Below are 17,440 nucleotides of genomic sequence, written 5' to 3'. Positions count from 1 at the left end.
GACACAAACGCGCATGCGTGGCAAGTCTGCACATGCGCGTTTGCACCACCAGCATGTCGGCAGCTGCAGCTCCCTCTCCCCGCCCCTCCAGGCCGCAAGGAAATCAGCCCCCGAAGCAGCCGATTAGCTTGCGGCCCGGCAAGCTTCTTTCCCCCCCATCACCCCGAAGCAAGAAGCTTGCCGGGCCACAAGCTAATCGGCCACTTCGGCGGCCAATCTGTTGCGGCCTGGCGAGTTTCTCGCTGTGGGGGGGGGGACAGGAAGAAGGAGCCACAGCCCGGCCACGAGGCCTTCGTGGCCCGGAACCGGGCCGCAGCCCGGGGGATGGGGACCACTGCTCCTAGTTAAATGTATTGGCTACTCTGATAAATGCAAGGTACAGTTCCTTCTTTCCAATCAGGATCCAGATACAATTGATAAAGTGGCTAAATTCCTACAAACGGCAATCAAGCTGCGTGAATTTAAGAACCAATTGACTGTGTTCTGATTTGTCTTATTTTTTATGCCAATAAAGGTTGTTGTTGTTGATTCTATTTTTGTTGTGCTACTTCAGACCAACATGGCTACCCACTTAAAGCTAGAATTCTTGAATCCAGGACCGCAGGTGGGTCATGAAACCCCATCAGCCAGATTGTGAACTACTATAAAGCACGAATTGTTAAGGATTTGTGAAGCCCACAGCACAAGTCAGTTAAAGCAGGGGTAGTCAACCTGTGGTCCTCCAGATGTCCATGGACTACAATTCCCATGAGCCCCTGCCAGCATTTGCTGGCAGGGGCTCATGGGAATTGTAGTCCATGGACATCTGGAGGACTACAGGTTGACTACCCCTGAGTTAAAGGATTTGGGGGCCATAGAAGAGTGAAATTGCAGCGGGAACAGCCAGACTAGCGGGAAAGAGTGGAAACAGATGTCACTCTGAGTGTCCTTAAAGAGGGAAAAGGGGGAAGAGAAGGAATGCTGCAGCCCTGATCCATGGGGGAGAAGGCACCACGTGGGATTCCCCTGGAAGTGTGAGGCCTGTAGCACACGCTACGTGGATAAACCAGCCCTGCAATAAAATCATCATTGTTTTGTTTCTTTTCGGACCCACCACTACTGTATACGTATAGAGACAAAGGGCTGAAAAGGGAAGCTGATAAAGGGCCATGTTACTTAGAAATATCAGAATGGAGTGACCCTGCAGACCTGCAAGCCCCATTACATTTCAGCCTCTGAAGTATCTAGTTGCTCAGCTATCTGAGTCGCTGTCCAACTCTTAGAGGGTTTTCTCTTGCTTTCCCATCAGTACACTGCCACCAACTGGTCAGTTTTAGATGTTCCCTCCAGATGGGCTACCTTCCTCGTTGCCATTTAAATCAGGGGTAGTCAACCTGTGGTCCTCCAGATGTCCATGGACTACAATTCCCATGAGCCCCTGCCAGCAAATGCTGGCAGGGGCTCATGGGAATTGTAGTCCATAGACATCTGGAGGACCACAGGTTGACTACCCCTGATTTAAAGGCTTTGCCTACAGACCACACCTCCCGCAAACCTACAAGTGGTTACCAGCAGGTTATTCCACTTGTGCACTCTACACTCCTGGGGAAGTTACAGTCCAGCAACCGATGGCCTCTCTGCTTCTGACACCTGCTTCAGGTAGATCTCCACTCTTGGAACATGCTCTGGGTCAGAGAGAGTTGCTAACAGCATATAAAACAGAAAAAAAAGAGATTTACTGAAAAAGAAGATCCTACACACATGCTCTGTCTGCACAGAAATAGGTCAAACGAGGAATATAAAGGAAAGGATTCCATGATCTAAAAACACAATATTTTTTGCTGGAAAATATAGTGTTTCTCCATGGCTATCAGTATTCGCTTTATTTATTAAATAAATTTCTAGACAGCCCTTTCTTAGGATCTTAAGGAAGGTTACACAATTTAATGACAAAATAGTTACAACAACAACAAATTGCAAGGCAATGAGAGCAGCATGGGTTTCAGAAGAAGAAGAAGAGGAAGAGGAAGAAGAAGAAGAAGAAGAAGAGTTGGTTCTTCTATGCCGCTTTTCTCTACCCGAAGGAGTCTCAAAGCAGCTTACATTCGCCTTCCCATTCCTCTCCCCACAACAGACACCCTGTGAGGTGGGTGAGGCTGAGAGAGCCCTGATATTACTGCTAGATCAGAACGGTTTTATCAGTGCCATGGCGAGCCCGAAGTCACCCAGCTGGCTGCATGTGGGGGAGTGCAGAATTGAACCCGGCATGCCAGATTAGAAATCTGCACTCCTAACCTCTACACCAAACACGCCTCTGGACAGTACTTGCAGTGTCACATAATACCCAGATCTGCTGTCAGCTCATTCTATGTCCTATTTTAAAGGTTAAAGGGCTGAAAAAGGGCTGTTTTGCTCAAGAGCCTTTATACCCCTTCCCAAACACACAAAGTCCATCACAAGAAACAATCAGGAACCCTCATAACATCGCCTCCTCTCCTTTGCCCTGCCTGGTGACAGCCTTGCCATTTTCCAGACTCTTCCAGGGTTTTGCCCTTTATATTTTGGGGGAAAGGCTGCACACTCCTCCGCTCCAGTCACACACTGCAGCCTCGTATGGATATAAATGTGCATGTAGGTGTGAAAAGAAATCTTGCCAGCTTCAAAATCCCCTGGCCATTGAGAGTGACCAATGTGAAAAAGAGGTGTTTTCCAGGCAGTATGAGACACTTGGAAAGTATGCACAAATGGGAGAAAAAATGAAGGCGGCAAGCATTTTCCAACAAAGGCGATTCTATTGAGAGCCAGGTTTTGGGCACCATTAAGGACATAAGAGAGAGAGACAGAGACGGAGACAGAGACACAGAAAGACACACACACACAGAGAAACAGAGAGAGAGAAACAGAAAGAGAGAGAGAGAAACAGAGAGAGAGAGAGCGAAAGAGACAGAGACAGAAAGACTGAGACAAAGACAAAGAGACAGATAGATCGATACATAGAAAGAGACAGAGACACACAGACAGACAGAGAGAAACAGACACACACACACAGACAGACAGACACACACACACACACACACACACAGAGACAGAGACACGCATGCACACAGAGACAGACAAAGAGAGAAACAGAGAGAGAGAGACAGAGAAACAGAGAGTGAGTTATGATCTAGAAAGAACAACCCCCTTGAAGAGTCTTCCTGTAGAAGGCCCACAGAAATGAACCAGAGCTGTTCACCATCATAGCTTTTGCACACCCTCCATCCATTCCAGGTAGACCAGCTTGTGGATGCCATGACCGGGATGGTCCAGGCTTGCCTGATCTGGACAGATTGTGGCTGTTAAGCAGGGTCAGCCCTGGCTTGCATTTGGGTGGGAGACCACAAAGGCATACCCAGGGTTGTGATGCTGAAGCAGGCAATTGCAAACTCTCTTTCCTCGAGAATCCTGGGGGGGGGGGGGAGTTTAAAGTGATTTCACAGTACAGAACATCTGCTGATGAGTAAACTTGGGGGTTGCAATGGTGTTTTTGCTGAGATATTAAGCATGGTGCAAGAACCGTGTTATTACAGTCTTAAGCACCTGGAATGGCCTTTCTGCTCAGGTTTTTGTCCTTGGCTATTCAAGCTGTGCCTATTACTAAAGGGAGCGATCAGCCTATTACTGAGACAGAAAAGCCGTCTGACAAAAGCCCAGCCTTAATGGGCCTCGCTAAACAAGCTTCTGCTCCAGGCTCTGGACTTTTATGATGGATTCCCTCAGGGAAACTCATGGCAACAATAACTGCCGTTGTGTTATTTTAAAAGGAAAAAGAAGCAACAGCCAAACCACCAGCCTTCTGCGCTTGCCAGTTTCTTCAGGTGGCCTAGTTCGTGAAGGATCGGCTTCCTGCGTAGCACCTTGTTTTTAACATATTTGATGAAGGATGGATGTCATTATTTCTGTATTTTATTTTTTCTGTAGAAGGGTCGAATGAGGCACGCTGGGGCCTTCTTGGACACCAGACTGCAAGGTCTTCTCTGTATTCGCTTGCTGAGGCCTATCTGAATGCTGCCCCAAACCCATCCTAAACCCTGTCAGATTCACAAACCCTTGGAGGTCTCATTTTCATTGATCTCTGAGTTTTTTATTTGGCTGTCCAGACTCCTCATGGCAACCGATGGGGTTTTCAAGGCAAGAGGTCACCAGAGGTCACTGTCTGCCTTACACGCTCAGCTAAACACTAACCAGGTTGCTTAGCTCCCAAATCTGGCCAGATTGGAATAGTCTGGGCTGTCCAGATCAGGGTTCCACTATTTACCAAGGCTGAATCTGCACTTTGTTTATTCCGTTGTGGATCCTGCTGAATCTATGTCGATTTGAACTCGGGTCTCCCCCCCCCCATTGAAACAGAAACGTGTTATGCATGTGGTTAGGGAAGGTCAGAAGAGGATGGGGGGGTCTTTCTTTTCTTGAGGGGGAGGAGAGGATTGGAGACAGCAGAGAAGGGAGAAAAATACCAAGAGGCAAATCTCTACTGAGAGAAATAAGGGCTTCTGGAGCTTCTGCCAAGAGAAGTTAGGGCTTCCCCTTTAAGGCAAACTTGCAGCCTGGGAATGAGGAAGACTTTCCACTGAAGCCGTGGCCAATCAGGGCTTCTCTACCATGGAGGCTCAGCAGCAAGCACAGAGCTGCATGCTTTTTCATGCCAATTTTTCAAATATCGAGGGTTATATCCACTCCAGGGTATTGCACGGAAAAGGTAGGGTCACTCCAGATCAGTCATGCTTGTTGCAGAGGGAAAATTTAAATCGGACTAAATCAAAATAGAAATCGCATTCAGTGGAGACGGCAGGGACTGAATCGACCTGGGATTGGAATAAAAGCTCCTTGCAGATTCAGCCCAGGTGTTTCTTCTCAATTCCAGCAGCCATTGCCTCTGCAGCCAACTACTCACAGTAACTGGATCTCCAGAGTGAGAAACTCCTGAAGATTTGGGGGTGGAGCCTTGGAAGGGTGGAATACGGGAACTCCGAAGGGTATAACACTATACCAGGGTGGCCAAACTGTGACTCTTCAGATATCCATGGACCACAAGACCCCTGTCAGCCCCTGATCGCTCAGCCTCTGTCAGCTCCGCCTACAACACCAGAATCCCCCAGCTTGACAGAAGCTGTGCCCTGCACTTAAGGTGCATATGATTTAACGGGGTTCCGGGGGGGAACTGGAATAAATGTAACATTTTTTTAGACGTCAATAAATATAAGACCTACCCGAAAATAAGCCCTAGTGCATTTTTAAACCTAAAATTAATATAAGACACTGTCTTATTTTCAGGGAAACACGATATATGGTATCAGTACATACAAATACGCCTTTTTGTTGTCAGGTACTCTAAACACCAAATACCTGGCGAAGGTACTGGATCAGCATCCTGTAATGGCCCATCCAGATTTTTTTGGTACATTGTGGGCCACTGGTCTGATCCAGGAGGGCTCTTCTCCTATTTTTATTAGTTTCAAAAATAACACCCCGTTGTTTTTAAAATGCACATTGTGCATAGCTTCATCAATGGTGGTGGAAGACCCCAAATAAACAGTCCTAAACAGAGATACATCCTCTAAAGTTCATTGACTCCAATGAACTGTGGTCATAGTCCCATTGTATACGGCACTGGTCAGACCACACCTGGAGTACTGTGTGCAGTTCTGGAGGCCTCACTTCAAGAAGGACGTAGATAAAATTGAAAGGGTACAGAGGAGAGTGACGAAGATGATCTGGGGCCAAGGGACCAAGCCCTATGAAGATAGGTTGAGGGACTTGGGAATGTTCAGCCTGGAGAAAAGGAGGTTGAGAGGGGACATGATAGCCCTCTTTAAGTATTTGAAAGGTTGTCACTTGGAGGAGGGCAGGATGCTGTTTCTGTTGGCTGCAGAGGAAAGGACGCGCAGTAATGGATTTAAACTACAAGTACAACGATATAGGCTAGATATCAGGAAGAAATTTTTCACAGTCAGAGTAGTTCAGCAGTGGAATAGGCTGCCTAAGGAGGTGGTGAGCTCCCCCTCACTGGCAGTCTTCAAGCAAAGGTTGGATACACACTTTTCTTGGATGCTTTAGGATGCTTAGGGCTGATCCTGCGTTGAGCAGGGGGTTGGACTAGATGGCCTGTGTGGCCCCTTCCAACTCTATGATTCTGTGATTCTATGATTCTATGGCCTGTATGGCCCCTTCCAACTCTATGATTCTATGAATCTTACTCCACCTGCTGCTGTAATGGAGGGACACGAATCCCATTATGGTAAAGAACCCAGTCAGTATGGCAAGGACCTTAACACACCTTTTTTCTGTGCCAAACATTATTAGTGACCTCACAAACACAAGAACCAGGCTTTTAAGAAATATCCTAAGCTCACACTTCATTTCAGTTGACTGTGTGGGACAGGGATTCTGGTAGCTGGGCTGCGTATATGGTTTGCATTCCTATTTGCCTTTCTTTGCCCCCCAAATATTTAACTATGTCTTCCACAGCTATGAAAGGGGAGCGGAGCCATTTTTACAGGGTCTGACACACTCCCATCTCAATCCTTCATACACCTTTGAAAACAGTCGAGTTTGACGACTGGCTTCTTCTGGCCCGCTCCGCCTCGTCCGTCAAGATTTACAATGCCGCTTTGTAGTTCTACCTTTGGCTACATGCCCCAAATGCATTCTTCTCCGGTCCCTCTGCCTGTGAAAATTCACTGTATTCTAAAGGAAATCTGGGCTTTGCAGTTGCAGCTCCTTCATTTAAATGTAAAAATGTAGAAGCATCTCTTCCTACCTGCACTCCGTGGAGGAAATAAGAGATGATAAGACCCAAAGGCAGCAAACTGATCTCCTAAACGATGCATGGCAGGGCTGGAACCTTTCGGGAAGCATCCTTTCAGCCTTTCCAGACTTAAGCCCGGTGGTCAGGCAGTAGCACAGGACAACCTGAGCTACAAATGCATTGCAGGACATCACCCAGCAAGATGAGGAGTGAGAGTAAGAGCTCACCAGGAGCAATGGCCCCTGACAAGCATGCTCAAAGGACCGACTGTAGAGCTCAAGGCCAGGGGGAAGAGTTTCTGTGCAGAGGGAATCTCTGAACTTGCTTCTGTGAAGAAGAATTCTCTTTACTACTGCCTCTTGTCCTGCCACCTGCAGGAGCTCTCACAGGGGTTATGAGAAAGGAGGCATGATCCTTTTGCCTTCTTTCCAGATGCACTCACCAAAGGCAGCTGCAGAGGAGAGTCAGTGTAGGGCTCCTGGTTAATGCTGGCTTAGCATCTGGGAGAGCTGACTTCAGACCCCCACTTTGAGATATAGCTCAGAGGGCAACCCTGCAGGCACTATCCTGGAACCTCTGGGTCCTGATTCACAAACAGCTAGTCATTGTTCCCCAAAGAGGAGAGCGAAAGGCAGTCTGTAGCTGCTCAAAAGCACTCCATCAGTCTCAAATTCTAGGAATGACCCCTGTCATTGAAGGGCAAATCACTGGCTGAGGCCTCCGTTGGGTCGGTTGATAACTCAGTAATGGATTGCATTAAATCTACTGCAGGATTCTGAAGCTATTCGTTTCTAATTAATCTCCCCTTGCTTGGATAATTGTGCTCTGTAGGCTGTGTGTAGTTAGCTACTTACCTCACCAGTTTGGGTTGCCAACCTCCAGGTAGCAGCTGGAGATCTCACGGAATTACAGTTGATCTCTAGGCTGCAGTGGCTAGTTCCCTTGGAACAATTGGCAGCTTTGAAGGATAGATTTTATGACTTTACCCTGCTGAGGCCTTCCCTCCAGCCCCCCTGCCTTCTACTGCCAAAATCTTCAGGAATTTCCCAACCCGGAGCTGGCAACCCTAGGTGCCTCACCGTATCCAGATGAGGCTTGGACTCTTACATCTACAGAAATCATATCCCCAGGAGAAGATGGCAGTTTTTGGAGGATGGACTCTACGGCATCATACCCCATTGGCCTCCTTCCCCTCCCTCCCCAAACACTACCCCCAAATCTCCAGTAGTTTTACCCAGCTGCGGTGGTTCTCAACCTGGGGGTCGAACCTTTGGGGGTCGAACGACCCTTTTGGGCAGGGGTAGTCCAACTGCGGCCCTCCAGATGTCCATGAACTACAATTCCCAGAAGCCCCTGCCAGCAAATGCTGGCAGGGGCTTCTGGGAATTGTAGTTCATGGACATCTGGAGGGCCGCAGTTTGACTACCCCTGCTTTTGGGGGTCGAACGACCCTTTCACAGGGGTCACGGCAGGGCGAGCAGCTTGACCGGGGGGGGGGGACGCTGCCACTGTTACTGCTCCTCCTGCAGGCGCCCGTGCTCAGCTGCCAGGTGCTCCAGCAATGCCTCCAGTTCAGCGTAGTCTCCCGCCAGGCGCTCCAGGTGGTGGTGCAGCTTGGTGAGACAAGAGGCAGAACTGAACTGAGAAACCCCAGAAAAAAAAAATTCTATACATTCATGAGCAATGGATCTTCACCCCATTGGTCAGTTTTGGTTTGATTTCTGTGAAAGAACCCTTGCCTAATTTTATGATTGGGCGTCACCATAACATGAGGAACTGTATTAAAGGGTCGCGGCATTAGGAAGGTTGAGAACCACTGTCCTACTTCTTCAGAATTCAACACACATTAACAAACTTGCCAGATCTGGTTTCCAAGTAGGACCTTTGAGACACATGTCCTGGTTGATTCAGGAGCTGTCCGAATTTGAGTCCTTAGCATGAACTGCACCTTAGAGAGGTGGAACGGGGCATGCTGTAGTCACATCAGCAAAGAAGCTAGCACTACAAGCACTGAGCATCCTGAAAAATTCAAAGATTTCATTAAAAATATACGGTTCTGTGCTTCAGGCTGCAATTGCAAATGTGTTGGAAATTCCTGGTCCAAGCTCTCAGGGGCACATGAAGTCAACACAATTTAGAGCACTGGTCCATTTCAGGTCCAGATTGTCTCCTCTTGCTGGCTCACTATGGTCTCAGGCAGAGGCAAAATTAACATCATCTTCCGTTTGAGAGGTCAGGGCTTGATTATGGGACCTTCAGCATACAAAGTGCATGTTCTCTGCCATGAAGCCGCTGATGGCACCGTCATCACTGGGTGAGAGGAAGGGGGCAAAAAAAGTGGGGAAATATACAGGGCTATGTACGGTGTGTACATGCTTCATACAAGGACTATGAAGATGTTAGATTGCAAGGCACTGGCTTGATGGACAAGCAAGAAGGAAAGATAAATGTGGTGTAATTACCAGAGTATCAGAATAGGTTCAAAACCCAAAATTGCCATGAAGTCCATTGGATGTCCCTCTCTGCATAATTCTTTAGAGCAACGATAGTCAACCTGTGGTCCTCCAGATGTCCATGGACTACAATTCCCATGAGCCCCTGCCAGCATTTGCTGGCAGGGGCTCATGGGAATTGTAGTCCATGGACATCTGGAGGTCCACAGGTTGACTACCCCTGCTCTAGAGGATAAAATGGAAGAGGGGAAGATGAGGCATGCTTGCCTGGGCTTCTCAGAAGGGTGGGATTAAAGGGTACGAAAGAGACAGGATATTGGAGCAGGTTTCTTGCAGGGTTCCAGACATCCTGGATGCCCCCCCCCCCCAGCCACAGCGATGCAAACAAAGAAACAAATGCGCAAACTATTGGCAAACGCTACTGCAAGGCTCATGGAGAAGAGTTGTCCAGTGCAAAATCCTTCCGACACTCATAAACCCACCCCTATCCCAACAAGATTGTTGCAAAGACTGATGAGGCATTATTTAAAATACAGGAAATTATGGCAGACACCTGACAAGCATTCATTGCAACAAGTTGGAAGCAGCTACATTATCTGATGGTTGCACTACCTTTTATTGAATAACAACAAAACTCTACCGATTATTGAATAACAGAACAAGTCTCCCTCCCCCACCCCCTTTCGATCACTGGGATCTCTAGTTCAAGGGATTTTGGCTGACAGGTGTTAGATCTTTTTCTGCCTGTGGTGTTAGAGACTCATTAGAGTTTCCTAAATGAGTCCTGAGTCTTATCAGTTCAATGGAACTTAAGTCCCAGTAGAGAAATATGCAAACCAGAATCTAAATCTTTCCTGCCAAGGAATCCCATCATTTCTCTGCTCTTGTGCCAAAAAACATCAGAGAGGTGTACACGTTACAATCTCCCATCCATTGTGATCATAAAGGTAAAGGTAAAGGTATCCCCTGTGCAAGCACCGGGTCATGTCTGACCCTTGGGGTAACACCCTCCAGCATTTTCATGGCAGACTCAATACGGGGTGGTTTGCCAGTGCCTTCCCCAGTCATGACCGTTTACCCCCCAGCAAGCAAGCTGAGTACTCATTTTACTGACCTCGGAAGGATGGAAGGCTGAGTCAACCTTGAGCCAGCTGCTGGGATTAAACTCCCAGCCTCATGGGCAAAGCTTTCAGACGGCTGCCTTACCACTCTGCGCCACAAGAGGCTCTATTTTGATCATACCACTCCTGTAAAACAGGCTAGCCTGAGAAAGAGGACAAATGTCCCAGGGGAATTCATGGCTGAGAAGGGATTTCAACCTGGCTTTCCCCATCTAAGTCTGACATTCTGACAACTCCATCATACTGCACTCAGCCTCACCCATCTGCAAATGATCTTCTTCGTAATGACACTCAGTTCTAAATATGTCCCGTCTGAAGCTTCCCACCCCCTCCCTTACACATGCGCCCCCTTTTTTGCTTCCATTCATTCAGATACTGCAGGGACTGGTTCAAGACTGATATTCTGGGCAGAGGACAGGCTAGGGTGGTGGTGGGGAGATATTTAAGAGAGATCATGTGCTGGTCCTTCGGAAATGCTATTGCTTGTAATGTTTGCTACCTGAAAGAGTTCTGCATAGCTCAACACCTTGCTTTTGGTATTAGTGGATCTATTTGGCCATTGCCTTTCTTGGCTTCCTGTTTATTTGGCCTAGTCAGTTATTTCCAAGAGGACCAATGCTGAAGTTGAGTTTGTCTCTTACCCTTTCAGATTATAAGGAGGGCAGGGGGAAGGCCACACCATCCATCCACTGCTGGAAAGACCATATTTGGATCCGTGGGACCTGGCCAACTACTGCCCCATCTTGCACTTGGCATTTCTGGGCAACGTGGTTGAGAAGGCCACCACGGACCAACTTTTAGCATATCTAGAGGAAGCTTTGGTCTTGGACCCATCCCAGTCTGGCTTTCGGCTGGTCATGGGGTAGAAACCATGCTGGTTGCCCTGATGGATGACCTCTGGAGACAGCTGGATTAGGGTGGATCAGTGCATTCGACATGGTCAGTCATGAGCGCTAGGCTCGCCACCTTGCTGACGCAAGAATATGGGGATAGCTTTACAATGGCTGATCTCCTTCCTCCGGGGTCACAAATAGAGGGTAGCTGTTGGGGAGACCCAATCATGCCAGTGGCATCTCCAGAGTGGGGTGTCACAGGGTGTGGTTCTCTCCCAAACTTTGTTTAATATCTTTATGCACCCTCTTGCCCAGCTGGTCCAAATTGGGCTTGGAAGTCATCAATATGCCGATGACATCCAGCTCAATGCCCCCCCCCCCCCCCGGACAGCTGCTTGGAGACACTCCGAGATGCCTGGATGCAGTGACAAGGTGCCTTAAGCAGAGCTATCTGAAACTCAACCCTTCAAAGATGGAGGTCCTGTGGCTAGGTAAGAAGGGACCAAACAAGGAAGCTCATCTACCCTATCTGGATGGGGTCCAACTGCCAATTGCCTCCTCAGCCAGAAATCTGGATGTGATTCTTCTCCTTATCTATGAAGGCGCAAGTTTCAAGAGTAACATGACTGGTGTTTTTCCACCTACGCCAAGCCAAACTTCTAGCAACCTACTTGGCCCCAAAACACCTAGCCACAATCATCCACATGACAGTCACCTCTAGATTTGAATTCTGTAACTTGCTTGATGTGGGCCTGCCCTTATCCTTGCTCTGGGAAATACAACTGGTCCTTTCAGGTCTACCCAGGAGAACACATATTTGACCTGTGCTCCTACAGCTGCACTGGATGCCAGTTGAATTCCAGGTCAAGTTTAAGGTACTGGTATTAGCCCATAAGGCCATCGGCGGTCCAGGTCCTGTGTATCTGAGAGACCACCTTGCCACTTATAACTCCCTGAAGAATGCTTTATTCTTAGAATACCAACCAGTTGGTGATCCCTGGCCCCAAGGAGGTACATCTGGACTCAACCAGGGCCAGGACATTTTCTGTCCTCCCCCCTCCCCCCAATGGAATGAGCTCCCAGAATACATCAGGGCCCTGTCAGAGTTACCAAAATTCTACAGGGCCTGTAAAGTGGAGCTCTCCTGCCAGGCTTTTGGTTGAGGCCAACATCTATCTACCTACCTACCTACCTAGCTGTTTATGGCCCCACCCACTCATTGGTTCATCTACTATACACTGACCACTCCCAGATCATCTTGAATTTCTGGGAGGATTTAACACTCATTGTTACTGTTTTAACCTGTTTTAATTTACTAACATTTATTTAAAATAATTTTAAATCTAATTTTATTGCAACTGCCATATATTTTATATCTATGTACACCGCTCTGAGCCAGCTCACTGGAAGGGCAGTCTAAAAATCTAATAAACATAATAAAAACCTCTTACTTGCTCATGGGATCATTTGGCTGCAGACCACTCAATTATTCCACACCACGAGTAACTAGCATCATAAACAATTTATTAGGGCCAACTCCGAGGAACACACAAAAAAGGCCATGCAATCCCTTTTAATAAAAGGTAAAGGTTTCCCCTGTGCAAGCACCGAGTCATGTCTGACCCTTGGGGTGACGCCCTCTAGCGTTTTCATGGCAGACTCAATACGGGGTGGTTTGCCAGTGCCTTCCCCAGTCATTACCGTTTACCCCCCAGCAAGCTGGGTACTCATTTTACCGACCTCGGAAGGATGGAAGGCCGAGTCAACCTTGAGCCGGCTGCTGGGATCGAACTCCCAGCCTTATGGGCAAAGCTTTCAGACGGCTGCCTTACCACTCTGCGCCACAAGAGGCTGTCTCCCTTTTAATAGGGCAGACCAAAAGGCCACAAAACAATGTGCAAGCTTTCAAGTTCATCAGAACCCTTCATCATGAAAAACGCATGCCAAAGGGATCTTTTTTACTGAGAAATGGAAGATGACTGAGTTGTACTATGCATGCTATAACTATAATAAGGCCATTTTCGAAATGACAGCCACAAAACACTCTCAATATACACTGCTTATCGTCTGGCAAATGCTGAGTAGAGCTAGCCTTTGCAGGCAGTTTGGATAGCAGGTTAGGTTGCCAAAACTCCAGGGGGGCCTGGAGACCTCTTGGGATTACAACTGAATTCCAGGAGACAAGAGATCAGTTCACCTGGAGAAAGTGACTTGATTTGGAAGATGATCGTACTCCAATGAAATCCCTCCCCTCTTCAAACTCCACTCCCCAAAAACTGCTATTTACTGAACTGGCAGGTGTTCAGGAAAGATCTCTCTCTGCCTGGAACTCTGGGAGATCCATTGTCCAAGGTCCTGACCAGGGGGGACCAGCAGTCTGACAAGGTGTAAGGCAGAGCCATACCAAGAGCAGGCCTCTGGATCTTCCTTTGGACCCCACCCGAATTTGGCTCCACCTCTGACTGAAATGCAATCCCTTGGTCCAAAGACACCCTCTCTCCTTTTCTTTGGCATCTTGGCTTTCACAGCCGGCTGGTCCCCTTTGCTGGCATCTGGGAGGCTACAAGTCCTGCTCCCTCCCACGCCTTTAGATGACCCCCGGCCCTTTCTCCTAGTGTGTCCCTTTCTCGGAGAGGCTCCTGCAAAGGATGCCCGGGAGGGCTTTGTCCTGCCAGGAGACAGCCTTCCCAAGCCCATCACTTTGCCACTGTAGATTCCCCATCACCACCACCTTCTTCGGAAGGGCACGAGCTGGGGGCAGCTCGGTGGGGCCCGGAAAGCAAGGGCAGCTCACCCCTCAACAGGAGCCACAGACCAAAAACCACCCCACCCCCCAAAAATAGGTCCATGCATAAATCCCAAAAAGGTCCATGCACAAACCCAGAAAAGATTCGTGCATGGTCAAAACCCCAAAAAGGTCCATGCACAAACCCCTCCCTCATCAGAAAAGGCAAATCCCCCCTCCCCCCCCCCAAGGAAGAGGTCGGCGACGGGAAGGACAAACCCGGGGGCGTCTTCGAGGAAGGGGGGAGAGGAGGGGATTGCCCAGGTGAGCCCTCCCCTCCCGCCCAGCAGCCGACGAGATACACACACACACACACGCGGGAGGGATGCCTTTGTGGCCTACCTTGCTGCTCCTCCTGCTGCTGCTGGGGGGGGGGGGGCGATCACATCTCCAGTAGATCCCAGCAGCGGGAGGCGAATCCGGCAGATCGCCTGGGGGCCGGCAGCGGGCGCCGCGCACACGAACCGCTTCTGGACCAGAAGAAAGCAAGAAAGATGCACCGAGGAGCTGCAGCCAGCCGGAGAAGAGGAGGAGGAGAGGAGGAGGAGGAGGAGGGACCGACCCCCAGCGCAGCGGATCGCCTGCGTGATCCCCCCCCCCCCTGCGTGATCCCCGAGGCGCCCGCCCTCGACTGGGCCATGCACTACACGTGAATGTGCGGGAGGGTCCGTGGCTTGCACGCCTGCCTTGCCGGGGTCCCTGGCACAGCTCCGAGGCTGGGAGGGCCGGGCTTCCCCCGAGGGGACCCCCCAAATAATGTCCGGCCAGCAGGATTTCGGCGAGGGACTGCCGCCTAGGAGCAGGGCAGGGCAGGACGGTATCACTTCAGTGGCCAGGAATCCTTTCAAGTATGCCTATCATTTAATTTTATATGATTCACAAATCAATGCCTAGGAATTGGTGCTGGAAAGGGCTGGGGAATTGCAGCTGACTTATGGTGACACCCCTCCCCCCCTTCCGTTTCCAGAGATGGTCCAAGTTTGAACCAGGGCTGACCCTGCTTGGCTTGCACAATCTGACCAGTTCCAGGGAGCCGGGGCCATCCTGGCAGAATACCAGCTGTTGGGTGATTCCCTTTTAACATTCATTGATCACATCCTTTTGGGAGAAAGAAGAAAGTTTCCTTCTAGGAGAGCAACTGGACCCAACAGCACCAGCGATGTTACAAGTCAAGGGATTAACTCAGCCCTTTTCAACTTTTTACTGTTGAGAACCCCCTGAAACGGTCTTCAGGCTTGGAGAAACCCCAGAAGAGGAATGACCATGCAGAATATGTTTGGGATGCATAGCTGTGCACACACCCACTCGGCCCCTCCCCTTCCCACACCCTGCAGGACCGTCACTGGCCATTTTGGGAGGGGCAGGTCAACATGGTCATATCACGATATTTAGCAGACTAAAAGAAATACATAAAATTAATTAGAGGCATGAAGAAGCCCCAGGATTTGGACTAGCTCCTTGCTTGTCTTTTGAAACAACCAAGAACAGGACCTGAATAAAGTGCTAAGAACATCCCTGGAGTCACAACCTCTCCCCCACTCCCTAACAGAAAGCGAGGGCTGTTTCTAGAGAAAAAGCCTTGCTATCATAGTTTGCTGCCTGAAATTACATTTCAAACTGAAACATGCAAAACATCACTACTGGGGACAGTTGCCAACTGCTTTCTCAACCAGGTTTTCGGGAAACCTTGGGATTTCTTGAAAGCCCTGAAAAGGTTTCCCGAATGGGTGGGAGTTAGTTTTAATATATATTTTTGAATTTGCTAAACATTTATTGGGTGATATGACCACCCAACCCACCTGAGAAGGGGAGGGCCCCCCAATGAGTGTGTACACAGCTATGCATCCAAACCATATCCTGCATGGTTGTACCACTTCTGGGGTTTCTCGAAGCCTGTTTTAGGGTTTTTTCAACTGTTAAAAAGGGTGAGAAAGACTGACTTAGAGAAATAGCTCCTTCTCACTTACTAAAGAGTCAGGGAAATCTTATTTGGCAGGGGATGTTATTTACCCCAAGCCAGGCCATGAAAGAAACAGGCTGGTCATACTCAAAGGAAAGGAACACCCCAAGATGAACAGACCTATGAAACTGCCTAATACCCTGTGAGGCTGATGATCATTTAGCACAGCATTATCCTTTCCAACTGGCAGGGCTGCATTCTCAAGCAGAGAAAAACTTCTCTCTGTACCTGCTACCAGTGGTGACTAGGATTCAGTCCGGGACCCACTGCATGCAGAGCGCATGGCTCTGGGAGGCAGACTCTCCTAGGCAACCTCGATCCCATCTGCTCTTAGAAGCTAAGCAGGGCCCAACCTGGCTGGGATTTGGATGGTAGCTCCTCCAAGGAACACTAGGGGTCATGTCTCAGACGCAGGCAATGGCAAACTACTTCCAAATGTCCCTTGCCTGAGGTCTCCTAGCTGTGCTGTGCATGGCCATACAATAAATACAATGGATCACTCTATTGGCGGATGGAGATCAGGGCAGAGTCTGCACTTACTTTGTTTATTCAATTTTTAATCCTGTTGAATTCAGATCTGTTTGAACTCAGGTCTTCCTCTTTCCCCCCTTCCCCATTGAAACAGGAAAGTGTTTTGCGTGTGGTTAGGGTAGTTCAGAATGGGGGGGGGGCAAGCTTCTTTCTTTCTGAAGTGGGGAGAGAGGAGCAAAGCAGGGAGCTTTTTTCTTTTCTTGGAGGCGGGGGGGGGGGAGAGAGAGGATCGAAGAAGACAGAGGAGGGAGAAAAAATCCAAGACAGTCAGAAGTTGAAAAAAATTAGGGGCTTCTACTTTAAGGCAACCTTGGTCACATGGTCACCTTTGGCCAATCTCTACCTTTGGTCTCTACCACGGAAGAGAGCCCAGATTCAAAAACAGCCTGGTTTCTCTAATTTGAATCTTGAATTATTGAGCATTAAAAGCACTCTAAGATATCGCACAATAAAGGTAGGGTCACTCCAGATCAATCCTTCTTGCTGCAGAAGGAAAATTTAAATACCCCAAATCAAAATGGAAATTGCATTGTGTAGACGGCAGGGACTGAATCGACCTGGGGTTGGAATAAAAGCTCCGTGCAGTTTACATCCTGTTCTCCCATTATTTTAAAGTGGGTTCTTAGTTGTTTTTATGAGCCTCTTGTGGCGGAGAGTGGTAAGGCAGCTGTCTGAAAGCTTTGCCCATGAGGTTGGGAGTTCAATCCCAGCAGCCGGCTCAAGGTTGACTCAGCCTTCCATCCTTCCGAGGTCGGTAAAATGAGTACCCAGCTTGCTGGGGGGTAAACGGTCATGACTGGGGAAGGCACTGGCAAACCACCCCGTATTGAGTCTGCCATGAAAACGCTAGAGGGCGTCACCCCAAGGGTCAGACATGACTCGGTGCTTGCACAGGGGATACCTTTAGTTGTTTTTACGCTGCTGTATTATATCTTGGACTTTGTATAGGAGATAGTGGATTGTATATTTTTTAGGGGTAATTTTCCCTGGG

At 48.7% G+C, this 17,440-nt stretch overlaps 1 protein-coding gene across 2 annotated transcripts in view; it reads right to left on the bottom strand.

Moving 5' to 3' along the window:
* DRP2 (dystrophin related protein 2) overlaps positions 1-14,501 on the bottom strand; it is a 68,872-nt gene extending 54,371 nt beyond the window's left edge. The window contains exon 1 of one of the 2 annotated variants that reach the window (XM_077307960.1): positions 14,301-14,501. The gene's annotated coding sequence lies outside the window, so the exon portion shown is untranslated. The remainder of the gene's footprint in view (positions 1-14,300) is intronic. The other variant, XM_077307957.1, reaches the window with a different exon arrangement.
* Positions 14,502-17,440: the final 2,939 nt, after the last annotated feature.

Source organism: Paroedura picta, chromosome 13, assembly GCF_049243985.1.
Source record: "Paroedura picta isolate Pp20150507F chromosome 13, Ppicta_v3.0, whole genome shotgun sequence".
NCBI classification, from domain to species: Eukaryota; Metazoa; Chordata; class Lepidosauria; order Squamata; family Gekkonidae; genus Paroedura; species Paroedura picta.
This window is presented reverse-complemented; position numbering and strand designations above follow the sequence as displayed.